The sequence below is a fragment of the Mauremys mutica genome, chromosome 9 (assembly GCF_020497125.1).
Source record: "Mauremys mutica isolate MM-2020 ecotype Southern chromosome 9, ASM2049712v1, whole genome shotgun sequence".
Lineage (NCBI taxonomy): Eukaryota > Metazoa > Chordata > Testudines > Geoemydidae > Mauremys > Mauremys mutica.
Genome location: NC_059080.1, coordinates 23,786,135 through 23,812,898, shown reverse-complemented (window position 1 = coordinate 23,812,898; position 26,764 = coordinate 23,786,135). Strand labels below are relative to the sequence as shown.

The 26,764-nt window shown below is 49.0% G+C and overlaps 1 protein-coding gene across 4 annotated transcripts in view; it reads right to left on the bottom strand.

Annotated features, from left to right (window-relative positions):
- Positions 1-26,764, bottom strand: part of STARD8 (StAR related lipid transfer domain containing 8) — a 122,900-nt gene that overhangs the window by 77,167 nt on the left and 18,969 nt on the right. For 2 of the 4 annotated variants that reach the window (XM_045029708.1, XM_045029709.1), the window contains exon 1: positions 9,777-9,946. The exons of 1 other annotated variant lie outside the window; for it this stretch is intronic. The gene's annotated coding sequence lies outside the window, so the exon portion shown is untranslated. Of the gene's footprint in view, positions 1-9,776; positions 9,947-26,124; positions 26,245-26,764 lie in introns of those variants that run through there. One more of the 4 variants, XM_045029704.1, reaches the window with a different exon arrangement.

Sequence of the window (26,764 nt, the reverse complement as noted above, 5' to 3'; positions counted from 1 at the left end):
CCATGGTTGTTTGCAGTAGCCATTTTGGTCCCAGGTTATTAGAGGGACAAGGTGGGTGAGGTACTATCTTTTATTGGACCAACTTCTGTTCGTGAACAAGACAAACTTTCAAGATTACACAGAGCTCTTCTTCAGGCCTGGGAAAGGTAGGTTCTATTCTTGACTCAATGTGACCTTAGGAAAGTTACTTAAATCACTTGGGCCTCAATTTAATCTTCTGCAAATTGGGTGTAATAATATCAGCTACCTCACAGCTGTGGCGTGACAGAATTCATTAGTGTTTGTAAAGGACTGAGATTCTGGGACAGAAAGCATGACAGATGTACAGTTCTCTTTCTCTAGGCCAGGGGCCAGCAACATTTCAGAAGTGGTGTGCCGAGTCTTCATTTATTCACTCTAATTTAAGGTTTCACGTGCCAGTAATACATTTTAACATTTTTAGAAGGTCTCTTTCTATAAGTCTATAATATATAATTAAACTATTGTTGTATGTAAAGTAAATAAGGTTTTTAAAAGTTTAAGAAGCTTCATTTAAAATTAAATTAAAATGCAGAGCCCCCCGGACCGTTGGCGAGGACCTGGGCAGTGTGAGTGCCACTGAAAATCAGCTCTCGTGCCACCTTTGGCACACATGCTATAGGTTGCCTACCCTGCTCTAGGCACTGATACGGCAGTCATTACCATGGGACACCTGTATACAAGACAGGCATCCACTCCAATATATATAGAAACTGGTAACTGAGTTCAACTATCCAAAGACAGTGTCTGCTCCAAACTGGCCATGAAAGTTCAGAGAAGGGCAACTGACTAAAGACACAATCATGTACAAACTTATAAGCAAACTTCACTTCCTTAGGAAGTTGTAAGCCAATATTTTGTTGCTCACAGTTTCTAAGAGATGGACACAAACAACAATGACGAATGAAACAAAAGAAGAGCACAATAAAAGTGCTGTGAGAGGACCCACTGGACTGACTGCAGCCCATATCTCTGAATTCAAAGTTCATTCCCATAAACAGCTAGAGGAATGCTTTTTGGGATAGGGAGGTCAGGAGGAGGAGCAGGTTAATTAAAGGAATTCCAGCACTCAAAGAGTTAAGGACAATCGGCCCATGTTCCCATATGGACCGACGCAGGGCTTTCATTTATTTATAAGCCCTATATTTTTAATGGGGTGGGAAATCTGCTCATTCCCAAGCATTCCTGAGATCCTGACGCTGCTAAAATTCAATTCCTCCCTTTCATTGCTCCCGCTCAGAAAGCCACAGACCTTGCATTTGCTTAGCCCTGGTCTATGCTACAAACTTATGTTGGTATAACTACATCGCTGAATCCCCTATGTGGATAGGAGGGCTTCTGCAATGGACATAGCTACAGCCTCTCGGAGAGGTGGATTACCTACGCTGACAGGAGAAGCTCTCCCGCTGGCGCAGGTAGCACCTTCACCAAGTGCCCCAGTGACGCAGCTGCCCCGGTGCAGCGCTGGAAGTGTAGATAAGCCATTAGCCACTGTAGGATCTCTCTGTGGTGTTTTGCTAGACATCATGACTAGGCATCTTGCAGGGTTTCCTGTATGTTTTAAATATCACTTTGCAGAGGTGGCTGTTTTCAGCTCCCCCCTTCTCCTCTCTCCTCTAGTTGAAAGAGGCAGTAAAATAAAAACCTCAGGATTTCGTTCCATGTGAAGCACCCCAGACCCACACACGTAGCTGGGATTAGGCTACAGAGAGCCTTTAATCTCGAGGTCACAGAGTTCACATCCATCTTGGGTCAGTAGGAATAACGCTTATATGATGTCTGCTCTATGTGCTATGAGACGAGAACTGGTGGGTCTCAATCCAGTTGCTAACAGACAATTGTCCATGTGAGAAAAAAAGACACCACTGGCACCATGCTCAGGGTTGGAAAGCCATGCGGGAGTGGCTCTGACAGGCAGATCTGAGGGAGGCTGCTCCAAGATGCGAGGGTAGCCTGATGAACAGCACGGAGTTGATAGCAGGATATGGGGACAAAGGGAACATTAAGGAGACTCTCAAAGACAGGCTTTGAGGGGAGGGTTATTATTTACCTAGGAAAATTAAACGCAGATGCAGGATCTGGTTACCCAGGAGGTTCTGCTTTCACCCAACTGCACAGATGAAGTAAGACAGGCACCAAGAGGGTCAAGTGAACTTTGAGTCACCACTCACCACAATGCATCAGTGTCTAGGCCTGGCCTTGTGACCCTCCTACCTCCCACTCCCCTCCAGTGTTTTGCCTTCCAAGGGAAGGTTACATGAGTCATTCCGCCCCACACCACCCCCCGCCACTGAAGTCACTGAGGGTGCAATACAGGGAAAGAACGAACCCCAGCTGCTTTCTTCACACCTGGCTTCCAAACAAACCAAGAACTGCCACCTCCCAGCAAATGCAGTCCCATTACATAGAGGTACCACACAGCACGGAGGCACTGGCCCACAAAGGCGGCAGTACCTCCACACGTTAGCCCTAGAGAACATTTTATCTGCTTGCTCCACCTAGACTGACTGAGTCCCCGCTCCCAAAACTCTTTCTAAACAAAAACGCTGAGACAAAGCCTCATTTTCTTCAGATTGTTTTTCCCTTCAATATTCTCTCTCTCTGCACTCCCCACGCACTCCGTCCCTCCTGCCTGATCAAACTGGTGTCTCAGGAATGATTCTCGAGGTGAGACACGACGACGACGTTATCAGGAGTTATTTCCTGCAATGGTCTCTTCCTCAGCGAAGCTCAATGCTTCCTGTGTGCTAATGACACAGTCTTGTCATTATCTGACACGAGACCCTGATCCTGACAGAGAAGCTGCTCTCTTGTTGGTGAAAGAGAATTACTTATACTTCTTCTGCTCCATCCTTTCACAATCCCCAGGCTGCATCAGACACATGCAGCTCTGGGACATCACCCTTCAGCTCTGCAAAACTATTGCTTTGAAGTTGGTGCTGCTTTCCATAAAAATGAGCAATGACATTCACCCCAAAGCGAAAAGGAGGGAGGGAGCAATACTGCGTTGCTGTTCTGAGAAGAAGTGAGGGGGGAATCTGGCCACTTTGAACTGCACATGAGAAAAATAAACACATTCAAAAACTGTAGTATGACTATTTTACCCTCAACCAGAATCAATGAATTCTTGTGAATTTTATATGAAAAATGTCTATATTTGCATGCAAAATATATGCAATTTCATTGATCTGTAGAATATTCCCCCCCCACACACACACACACACAAACACTGCAGATGTGCATACACTATTCCCATTACCGTATCAGGAAGTAATTCACAGACACTGGGGGCTGAACATACTATTGAGAGAATATTTTCCTTTAAACACTAATTAAAACTTCCATCCTAGAAAGCCGTGAATGTATTTATCAGTGACTGCTCCAGAGGGATGCAGTAAGACTATGGCTAAAGCAGAGAGAGAATGCTGTTTGTTAATCCTGCACACATTTTGCAGTCAAATGCTTCTCACTTGTTGAGATAAATGGCAGGAAATCTCCAGCCCCACCCTTCACTCAGGCAGTGTGCTGGGCGCCAGCAGATCTATCAGCACAGCATCCTGGAAGAAGCTGCTGAGTTTCTGGTCCCAATTAAGCACTGTATGGCCCGCATCCTTGTATAGGGTCCTTGGAAAAGATGTCCAGATGTTCAAAATCCTGCAGACGGCCCTAGCAGCGGCAGCCGCAGGCGCCCACTGAAATGTAACATTCATGTGCACTGTTTAGGAATTGAGTGCCTGGCCTTTGTGACTTCTTCCCCTTTATTCACTGCCTCAGGACATCCCATTTAACTAGATCACCCCACTTTGAAGCTGAGACGACAAAATGGGAAGGAATGGTGGGAAATGCCCAGCTAACCACCCCTCCTTTCAATATTTTCCAGGAACAAGACTGGAACGGCAACCTTACACTTCTGGCTTCCTAGGTGTGTGTTCTCAAAGAGTCATCCCCAGTTCTACAGGGGATCAACATCCTAGGAGAAATGGCATTTGTTTTACCAGAGTTCATGGAAACCAGCTAGCACTGGTTCTAAACCAAGCAAAGCATGGGTAGAGGTTGAGCAAAGCTCCCCATGCAACTCTGCCAATGCATCTCAGTCCTGACCTGCAGCTGCCCCCCACCCCCACCTCCACCTCCACCTCCCACCACACACACGAGCACTTCAATACTTCCCTACACCGTTCCCCAGTGCCAGAATCGGACGGTCTTGCACAGCCCTGCCAAAGATCCCTTTCAGCCCTGCTATTACAGACACCGGCCCCAGACTGGTCTAGCACCGCACCTCCTGCCTGACCTGCAGCATTCCCTGAGGTTCAGCTCCCAGATGCTACACACAGCTTAGCCAATGCGCCTGCACCACACGATCTTTCATTCCTGAACTGCCCTTGAATTGGCACCAGCAAACGTATGCTGGGTTTGTGATGTAGACAAAGAGTTCTCTGATCCATGAGACAACCGAGGGGAAGCGAGGTCCCTAAACATGGGTGATTTATTAAGAGGTAAGAACCTTAAACTGGCAACAAGCCTAGGAGCGGCGTGGTGTGAAGCCACCTGGCTCTTTGGAGCCTTATCCGCCAGATTATGAAAGGTCACACAAACTGTTTTGTTCAACAAGGCCCTTTCCAGATCTGTCCGTTAATATTTCCCTCCATTTATTCAGCTTGTTACCGGCACCGGATGGCAAGCACCCTTTTCTGATAAGGAATCTTTAAAATGGCTAGTTAAACAGCGCCGTTGCTGTATGTCCGATAAATGTTCATGGCACACGCTGCAAGGGTAATATGTCACTTATTAACTGGCAATTTGGCAGCATTCACCTTGCAATGGGAAGAGGGGCAGAATCAGAGGTGAAGAGACCCATGCCTGAGATATGTGCAGAGACCAGTAAAGACCACAATGTTTAGAACCCCATGAGTACTGGGCCAGAGTCTGGTTACTCTGGTGCAAAATCAGAGGCACTCCACTGACTTGCATGGATTGGGTGGGCTTACATCAGAGCAGCCATGGTTGAAAAAATCATCACCCTAAGAAAAACAAATGAGTGGATCCAAATGGTATGTCAATGAAGTCACTGTCTTTGCCGTTTTGCTAACAAACCAAGAGTAGACAGAGCAGGAATGGGGCGGAGGAATCAGGGAGAATATCTGAGAATGAACAGGAGGAGGGTGGAAGCCCAAGTAAGAGCTCTGGCTTTCTACCTGCAGACCAGTACATTGCAGCACCTGTGTTGCCATGACATTGACATTGCAACTCAAGGATTCTACACCACTAAAGAGTATTGTTGGAAACCCAGGACACTTTAAAGCAGGGATTGGCAACCTTTGGCACGCGGCCCATCAGGGAAATCCGTTGGCGGGCCAGGATGGTTTGTTTACCTGCCGCGTCTGCAGGTTCGGCCGATCGCAACTCCCATTGGCTACGGTTTGCTCTTCCAGGCCAATGGGGGCTGCGGAAAGCAGCGTGGGACCGAGGGATGTGCTCGCCGCCGCTTCCCACAGCCCCCATTGGCCTGGAACAGTGAACCGCAGCCAGTGGGAGCTGCGATCGGCCGAACCTGCAGACGCTGCAGGTAAACATACCATCCCGGCCCGCCAGCGGATTTCCTTGATGGGCTGCGTGCCAAAGGTTGCTGATCCCTGCTTTAAAATATCCACAAGATACTCTTACAGGATGCAACAGAGCTGTGGAAATGGAGACCTGCACAGGAAAGTAGGCAACTAGCCTGGTAAAGCCTAAGTTTTAAAAAGGTGCATGAAAAAGTGTAAACACAAGTAAATGCCTGATTTGCGCCTGCAGTAACCTCAGTTTTCCATGCAAGTCTGGTAGTTGTAGATTGTAAAATGCAAATACAATCCACCAATTTCCACATACACAATTGTGGTAAATGAATACAAAATTAAGAAAAAAATCAGGCCCTGGCTCTGTATTTACTACCTCATACATATGACAGAGTTTCATTTTGAAAGTGCATAGAAAGAAAAAGACCCTGTCTCTTTAAATCTCTGCACCCAGCTCCTGCAGCCTAGAATAGTTAATATAATTATCTGGAGGTGACTTTCAGAGAGACTCAGCACAAGGAGGGTTATTGTGACTCAATCATTAACTGAGTCGGGGGACCCTGGCTTTATCGGAATGTGGCCTCACTCTGCTGCCAACATTCGTCACGAGAGAATGTGCTGGAGCTGGACACAAAGGTTAATTAATGCCTTCTCAGCTCTAGCATTAACCCCCAGCCATTAGACCTTTGGGAAGGCTCCTTCCACACTCGAGCATGTCTCTTACATCACTACTAAATCCAAATTGGTTTCCCGTTCCGGCCCACTTGGAACTGAGGGGGGCCGTGCCTGCGGACGGTCAATGTAAACAAAATGCCTCACAGCCTGCCTTCGGATTACCCTGATGGGCTGTGAGCCGAAGGTTGCCGACCCCTGTGCTAGCGAGTTAGCCAAGCTCAAGCGAGTGCAGCCACACTATGAAATAACTCTCAAGTGGCTGTGTCCACACTGCCACTGAGCTCACTCGTGTGTGACACCAAGACTTCTGAGGGCATGTCCCATGGTTCTTAGTGTTGCACTAATCAGAGCACTGCTTTCACACCTGGAGGGTGGCATGTTTCACCCATGATCCTGCAGGCAAGGGAGGTAGACCACTGGGCCTTTATTTATCAACTCAGGGGGACTGAAGAAAGAACCGCTCTGCTAGCAAATGAATTAATGAAGACAGTGAGATACAATCCCTGGAGCAAAACACACATACTCCCCTACACAGAAAGCACCTATAAACTCCTGGTAACATCAATGGAGCACCGTCCAGCCACATTAACTGACCTCGGTGTTGATGAAGTGGGGGAGGTAATATATTTTGCTGGTCCATTAAAAGATATTACCTCACACACCTTGTCTAATATCTCGGGAGCACCACAGCTACAACTACACTGCAGACTTGGTATTGATGGCATTTACCAATGCCATGGTCAACAGCCACTGCCTACCTTCAGATGGATAAGTTATCCCAACATACATACATCCATACAAACTGCACGTGCAATTATTCCTCTCTCTGTCTACTAGCGAGCTCCGCCAGGCTCTTGTGGAAATAAATGGTTTATGTAGAGAGAGGAACAGTCTCCTCCCTGTCTGGGCAAGGGGTAGTTTATTGCTCCCCACAGGATAGATAACAAATGGCTTTCAGCAAAGTTTCTCCTTTTTACCTACTTTCCCATCTGGATTCACTAGGCCTTGTCTACGCTACACAGTTTTGTTGACAAAACAGTGGAGGTGTACACACCGAAATGCTCTTCCTGCTGATGTAATTAACATGCTGTGCCGACATAATAAAACAACCTCAACGAGAGGCACAGAGCTTATGTCTGTGCAGTTAGGGTGACACAGTGTCTGTGTAGACACTGCGTTCCTTACATCGTTAGCTGTCATACTTGTCAATTTCAAGGCTCTGCTGGAGCCATGATATTAACAAGAAAGCCAGCTCCCTGGCTGCTGCCTGTTCTCCGCTCCGAGCCAGGCTGCCACCCAGGCTCCTGGCTTGGGCTGCCACCTTGGCTACATGGCTCTGCACTGGGAGCCCTGCTGCCCCCCGGGGTCCCAGCTCCCTGCTCCTCGCCAGGAGCATGGCAACCAACTGAACCCCCAATGTGGATCTCCCCACCAGAGGCAGGAAGCTCCAGGCTCCCCCTCCCGCTCCTGACTGAGAGCACAGAGGCAAGAAGCCCAAAGGGGCAGCTGGGCTGCCAGTGGGGAGCTGCATGAAGCTGAGAGCCCTGGCTCTCAGTTTCCCACACTGCCCCTCTTCAGTTGGTGGAAGCGCTCCTGGTGAGGATGCGCACCACTGACAGAAGGAGGCTGGTGTGGACATCAGCCACCGCAGTAATTAATGCGGTGGCTATAAGTCGACCTATAGATATAGCCTTAGGCACAAAGAGGTCAAGTGACCTGCCCCCTAATATCTCCAGGCAGTAGCTCAGTCCAGGTTAGCCTCTTAGCCCTGTCCTTTCACCAGTAGGCCACACAGCAGTCTCCTCTCAGGCAAAAGGCACCCTGGCTTCACCCTTCCTTCAGCATTGTCTCTTCTTAAAATCCATTTTCAGAATCTCAGTGTTGTCTTTAAATGGTGCAACAATCAAAGGGAAACATTGAAAGGTTCTCAGCACCATTTTCATTTAACCACAGTCACTTTTGTTCATTCATAAAACTAAAAAAGACATACCGGTTCTGCCCTACCTATGTGCTCAGGTTTGGTTATTCAGGACAAAGTGGAGGGAGAATAGTTAATAAAATCATATGAAGTAAACATTTTAAAATTTATACTGAAAGAGTTTATTCAAGGAAGTGAAGGCACATTAAATATATATGTATTTTATCTGGGTTTTGTATCTGCTTTGTATTTGTCTCTGATGTCTATCTCATTAAAAAAACAAACAACAAGTTCACTTAGGTATGAGGGTCTATCTAATCCAACTTCTGCTGAAGTCAGTGGAAAGACTTCCATGGATTTCAACCAGAATTCAATTGGGCCCATATTCTTTGTACACCCCACCTTAAACCAGGGCAGTCACTGCTGAGATATGTGGGCACAGAGGAATAAAGACATTTTCTGTGTTTTTCAGCAATATTTCAATATAAATTAATCATACTTGAATTAAAATGTAACAATTTACACCCGGGTATAGGAGTAGCTTGTAAGCTATTTTAAAAGCCACCACAGAAAAATAAATTACAAAACCAAACACGCTGAGGAAATTAGCATGGGATGGAATGGGGACATTCCAAGAAGCATATGCATTAACCAGCCCCGGAAACCCCACCACAGAAATCTCCTTTGTAAAGTGCTTTGAGAACGATGTTTATCATCATTATGTTATAGACTATAACAGAGTGGTGACACAGAGATCAGCCTCTACCCAGCACACAGTGGTCTCCAACACAGGGTGACGGATTTAAAAGTATGTCGGTTTGGAAGTCAGGATGCGGAGCTTAGCTTTTTTCTCCTTCACTTCAGTCTAAGGGCCTGATCCAAAGCCAGGGAAAGAAGGCAACAGAATCTTTCCATTAACTTTACTGGACTTTTGATCAGAGCCTAAATCTGTGCGTTTTCAGTCACCAATCAAACCCCAACCAAAACAGCTGTGCCGGTCCCAGTCAAAGGAGGAGTGAGGCACTATCCAAAGAAAAAGCCATGTAGCCCCAAACAGGCAACCAGTACATCCACTTCACACTGGGATTTCTTATTTTAGGGATTGGTTTGCTGTGACTGAAAAGGTCAATCGCATAACAAGTCAAAAAGCCTCTCACACACAGAACCTGCAAACGCCAAGTTAAACACACGCTGGAGCGGCGAGAATGAAAATGTGCACTCTAGCCCAATGCACCTTGCCAGGACTCAGCCTGGGAAATCCAAAATTCAGTAACCGGTTGAGTATGGCAGGAAACCGCTGCAGCAGCTCAGAGATTCTCTTTCCTTCCCCTGTGCAACAACAGCCTAATATGAACACAGTCAGTCAAGTTATTTGGACGTGAATGTCCCCTAAATATCAGTGATGGAACAACAAATACTCAACCTGACAGCCCCTCGCTATTCCTGGAGGCAAATTCTGTAAAGAGCATTATCCTCTATTACATGTAACAGATGACTGACACATGCTGCCTTACAAAATAATCCACATCTCACACACACATAGAGGCAGAGAGAGAGCAGCACCAAGACAGTGCATCAAGCAATTGCTGAAATCCATGTATTTGATTTACCTTGAGGTTGTGTCGTGTCTCCTTCAGCGCAACAACACTCGGTGGGGAACAGCTGCCTAATATCAGCTAACAGAAAAACTGACAAGCAAGCAGCCAGATGGTGAGAATCCTTTAACTGTTCAATCACTTTCTTTATTGCAGCAGGAAGATGACAAAATGAAGTTTGAATAAGTTACAGATTTAAACACACACAAGGGGTTTTTGCTAGCTTAAGGCGCTGTTGCGCCTTAGCTATTGTCAATGTAAATAAGTTTCACGCTCAGGTGGCCAGACAGTAGGTCCTTGAGCAGCAGCTGTGTCCGCCCTCCACAGCCTTGGCCAATCACTGAAAAGTAAAACCAGCTGGGCCCTCTGGAAAGTTTTTTTCAAGAGGCTTTTTTTCCTCCCATTAAGCCAATCATAAAGCAGCCCCTTTCTTTCACAGCATTTGCTTTCAGATGATCCCACAGGCACAGACGAGAGAATGAACTTCAAAAAGTCATCTCCCAAGTACTTCTAGCACCAGAGGAGTGCCCAGAATATCTGTTTACTCTAAACTAAAGATTAATTACAGCAGATGAGGAAGGAAACGTACTGCCAGATATTCACACTCCATTGGTGGTAAAACAGATCATCCAAATAGCTCACACACAGAATGCAGGCACTGGCTGTCAGCAGGCACAATGAAGGCATGTACTGCAGAAGCTTCCCTCCCACAGCTCTGCCAATGCCTCTCACTTATGGCCTAAAGAACCCCCTATTATTCAAGCACTTCACACAGCTCTGACAATGCCCCTCACTTCTACCCCACACCCCCCTCCTCAATTATTCTAGCAATGAGGCTCACACAATAGGCTGAAACTCTGCGGATGCACCTCAGTCGTGAGCAGCTGCACACCCAGGTAGTCAAGTCCAAGGCTTTGTCCCCAGCAGAGGCTGCTAATGGTCTCGAACACTACCAGACTCCATGACAGGGCTGTCACGTGAACACATCCATTAGGAGCAGTGAGACTGTCAGTCTTTTCACACCTGAGGTCTAAGACAGATACAAATGTAGGTCTCCAGAGGTAGAAAGCAAGAGCATGAGCTCAATGAGGTACCTAGATGTCATTACAAATGGGCCAAACCAATGTACCGGATCCAAAACTTGGAACAGTTCCAATCCAACCCCCAACTTTGCAGCTTGACCCGTCTCTAACCCTAAGTTTTAATTAGTCACATGGAGTGGGAAGAGGTTCAAAGAGGGGAGAGCCTCCAATCTCTCTCACCAAGCACGAGTAAAACAAGCTCAGTACAAATGCACAAGCAGCTCCCCAAACTGTCCGGTGTGCCCCAGAAACCAGATCCTAGTGCTGCTGTAATCGTGAGTTCTGGGTATCTGATATGCCAACAAGCAACACCAAGCATCCTGACAAGGTCTTAATCCCTTTAGCCAGCAAGGCCACAAGCAGCTGTGTAATGTAGAATGGGAGCCACCCAAGGCAGGTGTGAAACCACCGATTTGTGTCATTATTATATCACAGAGAGACTGTCAGCTTCTCACACTGCTACTTAACACTGTGCAGGTTCTGGCTTTGTATTCTCAAACAAGTGCTCATTCAATGACCCTCCTTCCCCCTATCCATCTGAAAAATGGCAGCAACAACTGTAGACCCCCTCCTGCCCTGTGCCAAGGTTTGCTTCTGGATCCCTGCCCTGCTTGGTGGAAATGGACACTCGGAAACATGAGAGAGGCTAGGAGAACTCCATAGCTTTAGGAAAATTAGCAGCAGGAACGGGACAGCTGAAACCTCCCAATGGCTCCTGCCTGATGGATACATAAATGTGGCTCACTCCCTTTTCCCTCCCAAAGCTGAGCCCCTGGATATTCCTTGGACTGAAGACAGACTGGTCCCTAACTCCCGCTTCCCACCAACCCTAACAGGTGCCCTGAAAAGGGATTCCAGAGAGGCAAGACAGAGCCAAGGAAGCTGCACTCGCATTGTGTGGGTTTTTTTATTCTCTGCAACACTCTGGTCACAGATGAACAGCCTTGGCTTGGTATTTGTTCTTGTGCTGTGTGCCCTCCATGAGGAGAGGCTTGACCGCAATGCAGAGGAGCCCTCACACCTCCCAGGGCACAAAGAAACCTGGGGTTACCCTGTGCTGGGAACTCTAACTAAGCTGCTGGACACAGACAGACCCTGATTCTCTCTGGCTCTCTAGATTCCAGACTAGCTGTACAGCCTGTGCAGCCAAGTGTAGGAGCACAAGGTCTCCCTAAATCCCGGCCGGGGTCTTGCAAGAAGGGAGGCTCCCAACTCCAATACAAATACAATGCAAAATGTGAAGTGTGAGCAGTTGGTGCTGGGGAGCCATGCGGGAGACTCTGAAGAAGAAATGGCATTTAAGGAGGGATGTGGGGAGGGGGGGGAGGGGACTTGTCCCATGGCGAATGGGAAGTTGTGCCAGATGCCAGGGGCAGGATGGTAGAAGGTGCAGGAGTGTAGAGTGTGAGGGGGAGAGATGACAGCAGAAATGGAATAGGGGCAGCATTACGACGAGCCTTGATGGTGAAGATGAGGAGCACAGACTCAAAGCAGGGAGAGACAGACAGACAGTGAAGGGATTCTGCAGAGAGGAGCACCCTGGTCAGAACAAGGAAAGGTCCAGGACAGCAGGTCAAGAAACCACAAACCACCTCCTCCCCTGGAATTATTGACAGGAACACTGAGGGTTACCTAAGTGTCCCAAAGCGCCCAGTTTCAGCTGGCTTTGCTAAACTCGCCAGCCTCCCACAAGCACAGCCTCGTTCCCAACCCCGAGCTTCCCGTCAACCACCCCAGCCTCTTCCCGAGACCCCAGCCTGCTCTGCACCTTTCCAGGTTGGAGGAAGTGGAAAGTCCCCACGCTCTCTAAAACCGCTTTCATAACCTGCCTCACCTCACCCACCCAGTCCAGGGGAAGCCTGTATTCATGCAGATCTTGTCTCACAGTGGTAAGGAGGCTTGCTGAGCAACAAGTCCCCTACATGCAGCTGTTGTTGACACTAAAGTGTTTTTATAGTTTTGGGCAATGAATCCCCTTACTGGCCACAGACCATGGGTATGGAGGTGGGAAGGAGGAACTGGTGGTTCCTGTTGGTGGACACTGTGGACTCCTGGAGGATAATCAGTCACTGCTGCATCCTCTCAGCACAAAGGGGCTGTCTCTGTAGGGAAGGGGGTATTTATCTGTGGGGGTGGGAGGAAATTATTGCAATATAAAGAAAATAAGGGTTATCTGAAGGAGACTCAGCACAAAAGCATCCTGCAGGGGGATCAGCAGAAGGAGATGTGGCCTGAATACAAGAACCCCAGAGTTCTGATCCCGGTCTGACATTGGCTCTCGTGGCGATGGTTCTCACTCTGCCTCATTTTCTCCATCTCTAAAGTGCGGCTGCCCCACCCCTCTTCAGGGTGCCACTGAGCAGGGACAGGCCTGCAAAGATCTGCACTGTTCCACAGCTCAGGATGATGGGCACGAGCCTGCCTCTGTTCAAATCCCTCCTCAATATGTGCTTCTTCAAGAAAGCCTCCTGGTGCCGGCACCTGAGCCAGCAGCAGGACCCATTACAACTAAACACCATGAGGTACCCCCACCACACCTACCTGCTCCTCCATACATGTGAATGCTCCAAGCCTTTCATAGAGCGTCAGCTCTATGTTCTGTAAGCCCTAAGAACAACACAACAACAGGCATGGCCCTAAGAGCTGATAGCATGTGCAGAACATGTGAAGACTCAAACATGCTATGCATTACTGGAGTTACTATTCCCTCAAGCAGAGTGGCCTGGGAGTGACAATAATACACATCTGCAAAGGGCTCCCTGGTCCTCCATTTTGTGAGCCCCCTAGCTAGCCAGGTGTCAACAAATCTGCCTCTGAACTGAAAACAGAAAGACTGAATGAATACAAGGCACTGAATTACAGGGTGGCAATCCCACTGAGGGCCACACCCTGTTACAGCCATTCAACTCATCTCAGGCCTTGCTGACATGTCCCTTTATCTGGAGGACTAAAGTGACACACCCAGTGCTTACAATGCCTTCCGTGTGGTCATCACTAAAAACCTGAGCTAATCAGACATGTCAGCAGGCAATACAGGGCACTGGCTCTGTCCCCATATCCAAGGTCAGCAGTGAGCCCTTTATAAAGTTCTTCCACAAAGGCCTTTTCCTGCTCAGAAAACAAGATTCTTATTTACCCAAACTCTACAGCACGCTCCTGCTAACAAATCTCCAAGAGGCCTTAACAAGATGCCCAGCCACCCAGCTCAGCACAGCAAGTTGGTGCAAGGTTTGTGAGCAGAGCCTGCACAAATAGCTGAGACCAGCTGTTACATTTCTAGAGTCGCTGACAGCCACAGCAATTCCACACAGTGACATGCTGCAGAAACAGGTGCCTGGACAGTGGCAAAACCACAGGGAATCCATCTCCCAGCTCAGATGACTAGGTGAAAACATCATTGGGGTAGCCGTGTTAGTCTGGATCTGTAAAAGTGGCAAAGAGTCCTGTGGCACCTTATAGACTAACAAGCGTATTGGAGCATGAGCTTTCGTGGGTGAATACATCCGACGAAGTCGCTCCCAGCGCTGGGGCTTTGACTACACTGGCGCTTTGCAGCACCGCAATTTGCAGCGCTGGAGAGGGTGTGTTTTCACACCCTGCTGCAGCGCTGCAAATTTGTAAGTGTAGCCAAGCCCTTAGTCTCCCTGTACTATAGCCTGCAAGGAGTAGGAGTGCCCTGGAAAGGCTACTCACGCTCAGCGATGGGTAAGTGGGCTCCATAGGCGAGATGAAGGAGAGGGAAGATCTGCTCCAAGTCTGGCTGGGTTGTCACAATAGGGACAGAAACCCTTGTTTCAGGGGTCCAGGCAAGCAGGAGCAAGCCCCATTGGGAAGGTGGTGAAGACAGGAACATGTAGCACTTACTCCTAGCATAGGTGGACTCGAGCATGTCTTCGCTAGCAACGTTAAAACGCTGCCGCGACAGCGCTTTAACGTGGCTGTGTAGTCTCGGCACAGTGCTGGGACAGAGCTCTCTCGGCGCTATAAAAACCAACCTCCACGAGGGGAATGGTTACCAGGGTTGGGAACGTGGCTCCCAGTGGGGGGGCTTCACACCCCTGAGCGAGAAAGTTGCAGTGCTGTAAAGTGCCAATGCAGACAAGCCCTCAGTGAGGGCAAGCAAGGAGAGTTACAACCTCACCCTCTCAAATGAAGGACAGTTGCCTAGATGAGCTCCCTGTGCTTTCTGTCCTCTCGGCATATCGTTAGGATTCATCCACTGGGCTCCCAGACTGTATTCCTGCCAGGAGACCCCCAATTCCCTCCTCTTGTGCCCCATGTGTGTCTCCCCAGATAGAGAACAACACTCACCGGGGGGCAGAGTTTACACACACCATCCCCCATGACAGGCTGCCCTTTTGAGTTCGTTTACCAAGCCCTGATGAGCTCCAGCTACAAGAGTGCTGAAATGGGCACCTGCTCCCATCAGCTCCGGGGCCTGCCAACCCCAAAGGCCAAGTGACTTTAGCTGCCCAACAAACGTTGCTCTGGAAACAACCATCACACACCCCTCCCTCTGGGACAGCGGGGGAAGCTGGGACTCTCCTATCCAAATAGCACAAGGAGCCCAACGGCTCCTGACGCCAATGGAAAAATGCTCAGCACGGAGGAGGATTTCAAACATTTTCCACTCATGTTCTCAATCAAAAAGGGACCAAAGGGGCAGGAAATATCTCTGAGACACCGAACTATAAAAAGGAAGTAAGGAAGGAGGCGCCAAACCAGGCAGTTCAACACACACCCACTCCTGTTTGCACTGAAAGGCCGGCCTCCGGGATGCTACTGAGGCAAGATGCTGGGAGGGGAAAGAGGGGGGGAAAAGCGTGCGCCACACTCTCCCCCCAGCCTGGCTGATGAATGGGCAGCATTGAGAAGCCTCACGCATAGGGAGATATTAATAGTTCATAACACATTACTGAGGAGTGGCGGCAAGCCCCAGGGCCCTGCCTTGGCCAGCACTGCTGCTCAGACAAGGAGGCCAGTGTGCATGTGCACATACGGGGGCTCAACAATACACATGGCTGGAATTCCTTCAGCCCCCCAGAAGAGAGAAGTGCTGTGCTGGGCACAGACATGGTGGACAGACTGGCAGGGAGGAAGAGAAGCAGGGGAGTGGTAGGGACGAGAGAAAAAGAAAAGAAAGAGCAGACTTGGGTCAGCGGCAGCAAAGGGGTGGGGCTCAGTGCAATAAAGATCGATGTGAATTTGAAGGGTGTAAGTAGCAAGGAGGGAGAGCAATTGTGGCCCACGGGCCCTCACTAGAAGCAATAGGTGACACTGAACAAAGCACATTTCAGGCTGAATACCAGGCAAAATGTCGCGGAGGGACCATAAGACTGTGGAATCGTCTCCCGGGGGGAGGGGTGGGAACCTCATTGCTTGGGATAGTCAAAGCTAGACAGGACAAAGCTCTAGCAAATGGACTCTAAGGCTACATCTCCACTACAGCACCCACAGTGGCGCAGCCGCACCGCTGCAGCTCTTGCGGTGGAGAGGCGCTAAGCCGACGGGAGAGAACTCTCCTATCGGCTGAATAACTCCTGCCTCCGCAAGAGGCGGTAGCTATGTTAGCAGGAGAAGCTCTCCCGCCAACATGGCACTGTCCACACCAGCACATAGGTCGGTTTAACCTCCGTCACTCAGGGGAGAGGATTACTCACACCCCCGAGCGATGCAAGTTATACCAAAGTCACCTGTCGTTTAGACAAGGTCTAAGGAGTAATCCTGCTCCGGCCTCAGAGAAGATGGACTAGATGGGATCTAACAGAGCCTGCCAGTCACTGAAGTCTCTGATTCTCCTAAAGGCTTGTGGGGCTGAGAGACACACCACAGACTGAATGCAGGCAGCTGTACAGGTACAGCCAGACAGTCCATTCACAAAGATCAGTGTGTACACAGCACACCGCATGGCAAAGGCCTGAGGGTAAAATCGTTTTAGGGGAATTAGCTCCTGCTGTCCATACTGCAGCACAGCAGGCTGGATTCTATTTTGCCTTCTGCCTCATCACCAACCAACAGCAGCTAACCTCCAATACCCTGCACCCGGTCCATCTGGGAGGATGGTGGGGTTTAAAGAGGGTTGCCTTCCCCTCAACTGTCATAGTTCTGATGTAGTGGTAAGAGCAGGGGGCTGGGAATCAGACACTAATGATCGATCCCCAAATCTGCCACTGACTATTTGTGTGGCCTTGGGTAAGTCACCTCAGATTTCTGTGCCTCAGCTTCCCATCTGTAAAATGGGAACAGACACATTGACCTATTTCCCAGGGGGCTGGGAGCCTTAGGTAATATTTTAAAAGCATTTTGAGATCCTTTGGAGCCTGGCACTAGTGAAATGCAAAGCACCAGTAATTATTAAAGGCAGGCTTGGATCAGAACCCTGGGTCCAAGCACCCCTAAACTTTGGGCTGGCTCACAATCCAAACCCAGATCGGGATCGGAATTATACAGCTGGCCAGACTAAAGCCCCAGACTCAAACACCCCTGAGCCCTGAGGTGAGAGGGGGGCTTCCAAATCTGAATCTAGGAATTAATCCTGTGGCTTGAGCCCGTCTCTGTTACTAATAAAATGGGATGGTCAGGTGGGGGCGGGCACTAGGCTCTGAGAAATCTCCAGATTCCTAATGAAAGGTTATAGAACAGCTGATGTTCTCATAGGAAAGCCAAGATCCCCCCAGGGACCTTATCATTGTGCAACAATAGCCTGCTCAGGTCAGAAATGGATCTGCAGCCACTGCCAAAGAGCTATTCCACTGAGGGAGGCCAAAGGCATTTACACGACCACTCAGCAGCAGCCTGTCAGCTACGTAAAGTATAATGAGCAGGAAGGCCCCATCCTCCTGATCCCTCTTGCAGTGTGGGGTGATCTCTCTTATGTGCAAGTCACGATCCTGGATGATTAACATTAGCAGGGTATGTCCTCGGTCCTGGCTAGGTGTTTAGAACTCTTACATGCAGGAATAGGGAGAGAATCAGATGCCTGGAGAAATAAAGAAAACGTTTTAGAAACAAATGCTTTCCAACTAAGGATCTCACAGCACTTTACAAACATTATTACTTGAGGCCCCCAGCTTCTCTGGGAGGTAGATCAGTATTGTTATCTCCACTTTACAGATGGGGAAACTGAGGGACAGAGAGGGGGCAAGTGATTTACCCAAAGCCACACAGTAAGTCAGTAGCAGCAGAGACAGGAGTAGAACTAGGGTGTTCTGACTCCTACTGCTGTGTTCTAACCATGGTCAAAATCATCTGAACATTGCAGAAAGTCTGCTGCTGGGTTTCCGTACAGTTTCTACTGATGATTGGCCTTCAGCTTCCATATAATTAAGGACAAGCTGTATTCAAGCTTGTAATCTCCTACACCTTTAACCTCACTGTGCAGTCTCCCTTCCAGTTGACAACACACTTAGAAGCGGATCACGAAAAGGTGCCCTCTTCTGGCCAAGGCACACATTAGTCCACACTAAATAAAACAGTTGCCAAACACAAAAGTCAAAACAAACAAATCAACAAAAACAAACAACAGAAGATTCCTGGGAAACAGATCTTCACTCCATCTGGCCACCCACCTCTATAAACAAAACCAAAACCAATGTGTTCTGTGACAAACAAACCACCCACCAGTCCCGGGACTGTCATTATCTGGCTCGTTTCCTCCTGCAATTATGGGGACAAAACCAAAACACGCTACAAAATGTTCGGTCAGGTGTATATATACAACTTGGCCAGGGGGGGTGAGAAAACCAGAAGTGGGTGTTCTGGGCTAAGCTGCTCCATGTACCTATGTATGTTTGGCCTTAGCTTACTAGGTAAGTAATGCAACTGTTATTGTTTATCATTCACTTTTTGCTACCAGCACACAACAAAGAGATTTTTGAGACAATCCCTGTTGTCAACACAAGCAGTAGGGAAGCACAGCTGCATCTAGGCTCAAATGCTTGTTAAGGCTGCACCCCCGCCTCACCCCCCAAATAAGTGCCCTATTTGTTTCCTTCCCCTCAGGCATCTGACTGCTGAGCAGTTGTTAGGAACTTGCTTAATTTTTAGCCACAAACATACATCTCACCCTTCTCCCTCCCCACTGCAGACCATGGTCCCAGTCATAAGCGTTTCTGAAGCTGGCTTTTATTTACAAAAATCCCCTACGTCAATTTGTATTGTGGTGATTCTTTGGACTTTTGCATGTCTCCAATAAAGCCAAAGACACCCAAACACAGCTGCAAGTACCCCTGGACCTGGAATATAGGTGACCATTCTGTACATGCGTCACTCCGCACCTGCCAATGGCAGTACGGCTGGGAAATTTGTTACAGCAAGAGGGATGTCTGCATTGCAAGGGACACACAGATAAATGTAAGCAGCCAGACAGTCAGGTAACGGGGGTACTGTTCATAAGCGAAGAGTGTAATGAGCCTGGTTTGGTATCATACACAAAGTTACTGGGGCTCATAAAAGTACAGTCCACTACAGAGGGGATATTTGGATCAAGGGGCTTGGTAATGGGAGCCTTATCTTTTAATGTGAAATGAACTGCTGGCCACAGTCCTAATCTTGTCCCTATCTAGCAGGCACATGAATACACATGGAAGTTCTTCCCCTACGTAAGTAAGCCCCCTGCTCCTCTCTCTCATCAGACTCTCAGGTCTGTACTGGTAGACAATGTGTGTGTGGGGGGGCGGTTACACTGTATGTATCATAATGGCAGCTCCTGTCCCCACTCCACGCCACTGACTCAAATTTGGCCCGGCCAGCCCACAGCATCATGACAAAGGGGCAGCTGGGAAAACCTGAGTGGTGATGTGACCCCATGCACCTGGTCCCAATACCTGGTGCAGGATGCTAAGCCCAACCAGCCCTGTGGGACCGGAGTCACAGAAGCCACTGCTGTGAGCAGAGTCCAGGGCAGGCTCTGAACCCACCCCCCAAGTTCTCGCACACTCTGGGGGCAGGACCTGACCTCCTTCCCAGCCTCTCCTGCCAGGCCTCCCACATGATACTTTGACACATTCTAGCTACCCAGTTTTGGTTGTGACCCACAGGTTGAGAAACTTGCCCTATTACACCAGACCATGCTTCCTCTCTAGCTTTTATATGGCTCACATGTTGGAGCTTCCTTGTTTCCCTTGAGAAACCACTCCACAATTTAGGGCAAGTCTACACTTCAAAATTAAGCCAACCTAAGTTATGTAAACCTACAGCCATCACAGTAATTGAACCGCTTTTACATATCCACACTACACTTCCTGTGTCAGCGGTGCGTGTCCTCATCAGGAGCGCTTGCACCGATTTAACTGCCAGTGTGGGGCATTGTGGGACGGTTTCTGAAAAGCAGCAACAGTCAACATAAGCAACGCACTGTCTACACTAACACACGTCGCCCTAACTTCAGTGACTTAAACCCTACGCCTCTTGTGGAGATGGAGGTATTAGGTTGGTTTAGTGGGCGAGTTACATGGGTGGAAGCTATGTTTTAGCGTAGACGCTTACAGTTAGGTCGACGTATCTCTGTAGCACAGACCAGGCCTAAGAAATCTCAATGTTAGGAAAGGCCTACATTTCCTTCTCCTACACTACAAAGTTAGGGCAGCTTAACTCCATTGCTCAGGGCAGTGAAAACTTTTATACCCTGTGCGAGGTAATGAAGCCAACCTAAGCACCAGTGTAGACACCCCTAGATACTGCCTCTTGGAGGGGTGGATTTATTACAACAATGGAAGAACCCCTTCCACTGCTGTCGTATGTGTCTACACTACAGAGCTACAGTAGCGCAGTTGCAGCTGTAGCATTTCTAATGTAACCATACCCCTTGGGCACCCCTTATGATTGTTCTTTCTCCTTGAGGTTTACACCCTTCAGATACAGGTGGCTTTCAGAGCACACAAGAGTGATTTCGTTTTGCAATACACATTGGCTTTGTAGAATAATGATGCAACATTTCCTTCCCCGAAAAGTAAAGGAAAGAAGGGCAAGAATTAGACTTTGTGACCGCAAGGCTCTCACATGCTGGGCATGGATTTATTGCTACTAGGATCCTCACAAGCTGTCCAGACAGCAAAGCCACAAACACAGACCCTAAAGCAAATAACAGGAGAAGAAAGGAATATTTACTGCTGTTTCTTCAAAAGTGTTGGGCCAAATCTATCCCAGTAGATTCCAGGGGCCAGGCATCAATTTGGTCCATTCTACCTCAATTCAATAGGCACCAGTTTCATTCTTCAGCAGTATTGACAACTGCAGAAATACACCAGGGAGGCCTTGGTTACCCTCTTACCAAGCCAAGGGTATTTTGATGGCATCAGGTGATGGGTATTTCATTTCATGATTCTCACTGCCATGTCTTAATATGTTGGAAATCCCAGCACTTGCATCTTAATCCCATCCATTTGCTTCTATCAAGAATTAGTCAAGAATAAATTCCTCAGTTTCCAAAGGAGTGGGGGGGAGAGACAGACATATAACAGCAACATTCATAGGATTTGATTTCATGTAACAAGGGTCCTGTGTCTTTCCCAGTGCACAGGGTGATTGAAACATCGGCCACAGATCTCAGCGAAACAGCAGGAATTCAGCCAAGGAATCTGGATTATGCAGCCACTGCAAAACCAGAGTAAAACATCTCCAGCCACTGCAAGGGGGACAAGTTACTGAGCAAAGAGAGAGGAAGCAACCAGCTCAGTCACCCAAACTCATCTGCTTCAAAAGTCTGAGTGCTTGATCCCGCTCCCGTTCAAATCAAGGGGGAAGGAGGTTGCTGCTGAATTCAGTGTGAGCTGGCCCTGAAATTTCACGCCAATAGTAGCCCAAAGGGACCACCAGAGGCAAGGGGATGATGAAGCAGCAAGCATCTCGGACCTCTCTGGGCCCTGCAGTATCAACCGGACTGCAGCTGACCAGTCAAAATAGCCTGGTGTGGGAAGTGGTTATTGTGCTTTGCAATCAGGTGACCACAAAAGAAGCCCACCTGGGGCATGGTAAAAAGGGGGAACGTTGGGAGGAAGGGAAGCGGAGACTGGTGTATTGTTCCCAAGATAGTGAGGGGTGGTTTGCAAGTCTAAGGCAGTGCTTTTCAAACCTGGGCTATGGTCAGGAAGCAGAGTCCATGTTTACCAAGATAAATGAAAAGGCCCAGCCACAAAGCAAACAAGATGTTGGCTAATCCCACAAAAATCCTTGAACGGGGTCTGTCTGGCTTGGGAGCAGCGATGGCTTCTGAATACCATATCCTCAATAAGATGGACATACTGAGCCCTGCAGTACCAGTGCCAGGTCAGTCCAGAGTACACTCCTGCCCCTCTGAGCTCTCTCTCTTCACCAGCAAGGCTGGCCCTAGCTCCAGTGTGTCATCATCCAGCACATTGAGATATTGAGATGAAGGCTTAGCACTAAAAAATGATTGAGATCCGAAATGCCAAGTCTGAGAGTTGCAGGAAACTTCAAGGCCTGTTAAAGAAACCTAGCCCACAACATGTCATGCTGAATCCTCTGCTGACCATAGCTGTGTCCTTCATTCTGGGTGTTTGACACACCTCTGGGCCTAGACAAGGGGAGGGTTAGGACAGTGACACACAAGGGATTAATGGAAACATCCTTTCAGGGTCCAGGAACATCATACACACAGGGTTTACAGAGTTGGTTATTTCAATGGCCAGTTTCTTTAGGATCCTCTTGTCCTTCCTTTGTTTCTCCTTTCCCCCGGCAACCTAACATTTCCTTCCAGGTAAGGAGAGTTGTAGCCAATCTCCTCCAGAACATGTCTATGCTATTCCTGAGGGATCATTTGATAGCAGCACAAGTCACTCACTCTCCCTCAGGGCAGTGGGGCAGGTTCTAGACAGACTCTTCACTAAGCACTAGAGTGGTTGAGAAACAGGGAAAAAATGATGTTGAGAAAAAATTCAAAGTTTTCCCATTGCACAGGAGTCAATATGGATCAATATTCCTGTCTGGTTTTTGCAAAAATTTCCCTTATGTTTTTCATCTATATATTTTTATCAACACTTTTATTCAAATAATTTTCAAAATCATTATCAAAATTTGTTTTCCTAAACTGTGGGTTGGTTGGTTTGACTAAAAAATGGGGTTCTAACACAAAGTTAAAAATTATTTTAAAAGGTTGACAAAAGCTAGATAAAAGAAGTCAAAGAACATTTCACAAAATACTGAAAATATTGATAATGGTGACAATTGTTCGTGAAAAGTTTTGCTTTAAAAAAAATATTTTTTTAAGATTAAAAAAAATTTACATGTAAAAATTTGTGAACTAAATTCATGGATTATACTCCCTGTCAGAAGTGAAAATCCCGGTAGCTAAATGATGCATCTCACAATGCATCCAGTCTAGACAAGAGAGACTAAGGGGAGACGTAGTCAACTACAAATACACTAACAGGATATACGGTGGTGGGACAGGAATCAAGTATTCTACAAGAACGTTTTTCACTGGGTGAAAAGCTAGACCCGAAGTACGCTGCTTATATGAAGGGTACCAAGACAGTAAACTTGGTAGGGGTCCAGTGCATAGTTATAACTAGAGCAGGTCAAAAATTTTCCAGCTGAACAGTTTTCTGTTAGAAAACACTGATTTCACAAAATCAAACTGTTTTGCAGGAATTTCCCCCTGATGATCCATGTGTGTTATGTTGTGTAGAGAGGGGAGGATAACACATAACAAAAACTCTGGCCCCGCCCCAAAAACCTAACAAGCTAAGCAGGGCTAGTATTTTTATTTTATTTGGGTTTCAAATAATAAAGACACCCAGGTGCCCTGATATAATTAATCACATAATAAATACAATTAAATTAAACCTCAGCAGTATTAAAATCATTTCCACAGGAACTCAGACTGCCAACCACCCACCCCCTTTACCATCCTGGAAACACCACCTCAGCCTTCCCCAGAGACCCTGTCTTTTGCAGTGTGCCCAGAAAGTCACCAAATTTGAGCTCTTTCAGACCAAAGTCTCAAGAGACACCCTGCCATAAGCTGCCCTCTCTCTTTTATACATCAGCCTGTTTTTTCAACCCAGCGCCATTAAAACGGCTCCTAAGCCCTAGACCTCTGAGCCTCCTCTGAGCTACACATCCACCTGCCATGTTTGCATGCCCTCTTCCCCCATATACCACCCTCCAGTGACCTGCACATCTGAGTCGCCCCCAAGCCTTCTCCCCAGATCATCAGGTCCCCATTGGGAGGATGCTGTGTAACATATGCACAATGCCTCCCACTCTAACTCCACCCCTAAATTTGCCCACAATATCCAGGCTATTCTAACGAGTGCTGATTCCAACCACCCATTTGTGAGCCCACTGGAGCCAAAGTTCCCTAGCGACATGCCTAACGGGAATGTTAGTAAGTTTGATAATTTGCCATTAATCAATTAAATGTTGGTCCTGGACTTGTGATTTCTGCTGAAGTCTGTCTCTCTTTTTTCCTCTGTTTTGATACACAGTAGTAACAGAGATGTCAGAAGACTTTAGAACCGACACCTTGATTTTTATGGAGCCATAATTCAGAAACCATTCACCTGAGTCACTTCAGGTTTGCGAGAAAGCCCCTACATTCAGCCCAGATGTAACATATGAATGTCGTATGATTTCTTTTGCAGGGGGAAGGAGGGGATTTTAGAATGGCGGCCCAGGGTGCCAGAAGCCCAACTTATTATAAACACACCATTCAGCCTTCATTCCGGAGCAGCTGCCATCACTCCATGATACTTTATAGCTTAGACTCATACTACATTGCAATGGATTTGTCAGCCTGACGGTTAGTTGCTGGAGGCTCCTAATGGATCTAAATGTATTTAAAAATGAACAGTGGTTTGAAATCCCTCCACCCCAGCACAAGGTAAAATCTGTCACTTCCCAACATAGAACAGCTCCCAGGTCACAGGCTGTTTGTAGGACAGGGATTGCTTTAGCAACATCAGCCCCCAAGAGGGATTTAAAACCAAACCACAGGTCAGTGTCCACATGCAGCCCCCCACCCCACAATCCCTGGAAAGTCTGGGACTTTTCTTTTGATTTTCCTCCCCCTGCTGCCTCTCACTCTCTTCAGAATCTAAAACATATGGAACTGTGCAGAGTGCCCAGATCAGACACGTGGCACTGAGAGAAGGGAACAGCTCAAATAACCCAGGGACAGAGAAAAGGGCAGACACGGATAAGGCAGAAAGAGAGAAAGGGGGACAGACGGAGATCCTGGGACAGACGAAGGAAGGGCAGATGCTGAGGGAGAGACAGAGGGATGAACAGACGCTGAAAGGGCAGACAGATACAGGGAAAGCGACAGACAAAGATCCTCTTAGGACAGAAGGAAGGACAGATATTGATTGAGACATATAGGGACAGGCACGGGGGCAGGGGGAAGGACAGACAGACAGGGGAAGGCAGTGACGGAGGGTCAAGCAGATCCTGGGGTGGAGGAAGGACAAACAGACTGGGGAAGACAGATCCTGGGGCAAGGAGAAGGACAGACAGACAGACATGGGAAGGCAGTGAGGGCAGATCCTAGGGCAGGGGAAAGGACAGAGAGACAGGGGAAGGCAGATCCTGGGGAAGGGGGGAGGACAGACAGACAGACAGTCCAGGGAAGGCAGATCCTGGGGCAGGGGGAGGACAGACAGACAGTCCAGGGAAGGCAGATCCTGGGGCAGGGGGAGGACAGACAGACAGACAGTGGAAGACAGATCCTGGGGCAGGGGGAGGACGGACAGACAGACAGACAGGGGAAGGCAGATCCTGGGGCAGGGGGAGGACAGACAGACAGACAGTCCAGGGAAGGCAGATCCTGGGGCAGGGGGAGGACAGACAGACAGACAGTCCAGGGAAGGCAGATCCTGGGGCAGGGGGAGGACAGACAGACAGACAGTCCAGGGAAGGCAGATCCTGGGGCAGGGGGAGGACAGACAGACAGACAGTCCAGGGAAGGCAGATCCTGGGGCAGGGGGAGGACAGACAGACAGACAGGGGAAGACAGATCCTGGGGCAGGGGGAGGACGGACGGACAGACAGACAGACAGGGGAAGACAGATCCTGGGGCAGGGGGAGGACGGACAGACAGACAGCGCGGGGAAGGCAGATCCTGGGGCAGGGGGAGGACAGACAGACAGGGGAAGGCAGAGCCAGGGGAAGGGGGGAGAACAGACAGACAGCCCGGGGAAGGCAGATCCTGGGGCAGAGCAGAGGGGAGGACAGACAGACAGACAGCTCAGGGAAGGCAGATCCTGGGGTACGGGGAAGGACAGACAGACAGACAGACAGGGGAAGGCAGAGCCTCTGCTCACCTGGCCCCGGCTCTCGGCCTCCCCCTTTCCGGCCCCAGCGCCTCCACGTGCAGGGCGCCGCGGCCGCGGCTCTCTGGAAGCGGAGCTTGAAGGACCGTTTGCTCCAGGGCTCAGCCCGCCGCCGGCTCGGACTCGCCATCGGCGCCGCGGGCCGAGTGCGGCGCGGGCAGGGCGAGCCGGCCCGTCCCCTGCTCCTGCTCCTGCCCACGCTCTGCCCCGGCTCCGCCGCCTCCAGCGCCCGCCCCGCGGCCGGGTCTCACCCCCAGGACCCGCCCGGCGCCTGGGCACGGCCGGGTGCAGGATCCCCCCCAGCCCCAGCCCATCCTCGCGGCGCCTCGCCCTTCCCGCAGCCCAGGGGCTCCAGCATCCCCCGGCTCTAAGCAACAGCCCCTTGGGGGGGGGGTGTCTCCTCCAGCCCCTGCACTGCCCCCAGCGCCCCGCTGGGCCGGGCGGGGGCTCACGTGGCTGTGCCGGCTCCACGGAAACCAAGCCCAGGGCATCGCGCTGGGGAGCAACAGCCGGTACCCACCGGGCGCCGCAGCGCCCAGGGGTCTGGGGACTGAGCCCGGGCTCCCAGCCCGCCCCTCGACCGTACATTTTATCAGTAAATAGGGGTAAATGTCATTGCACCAGCCACAGC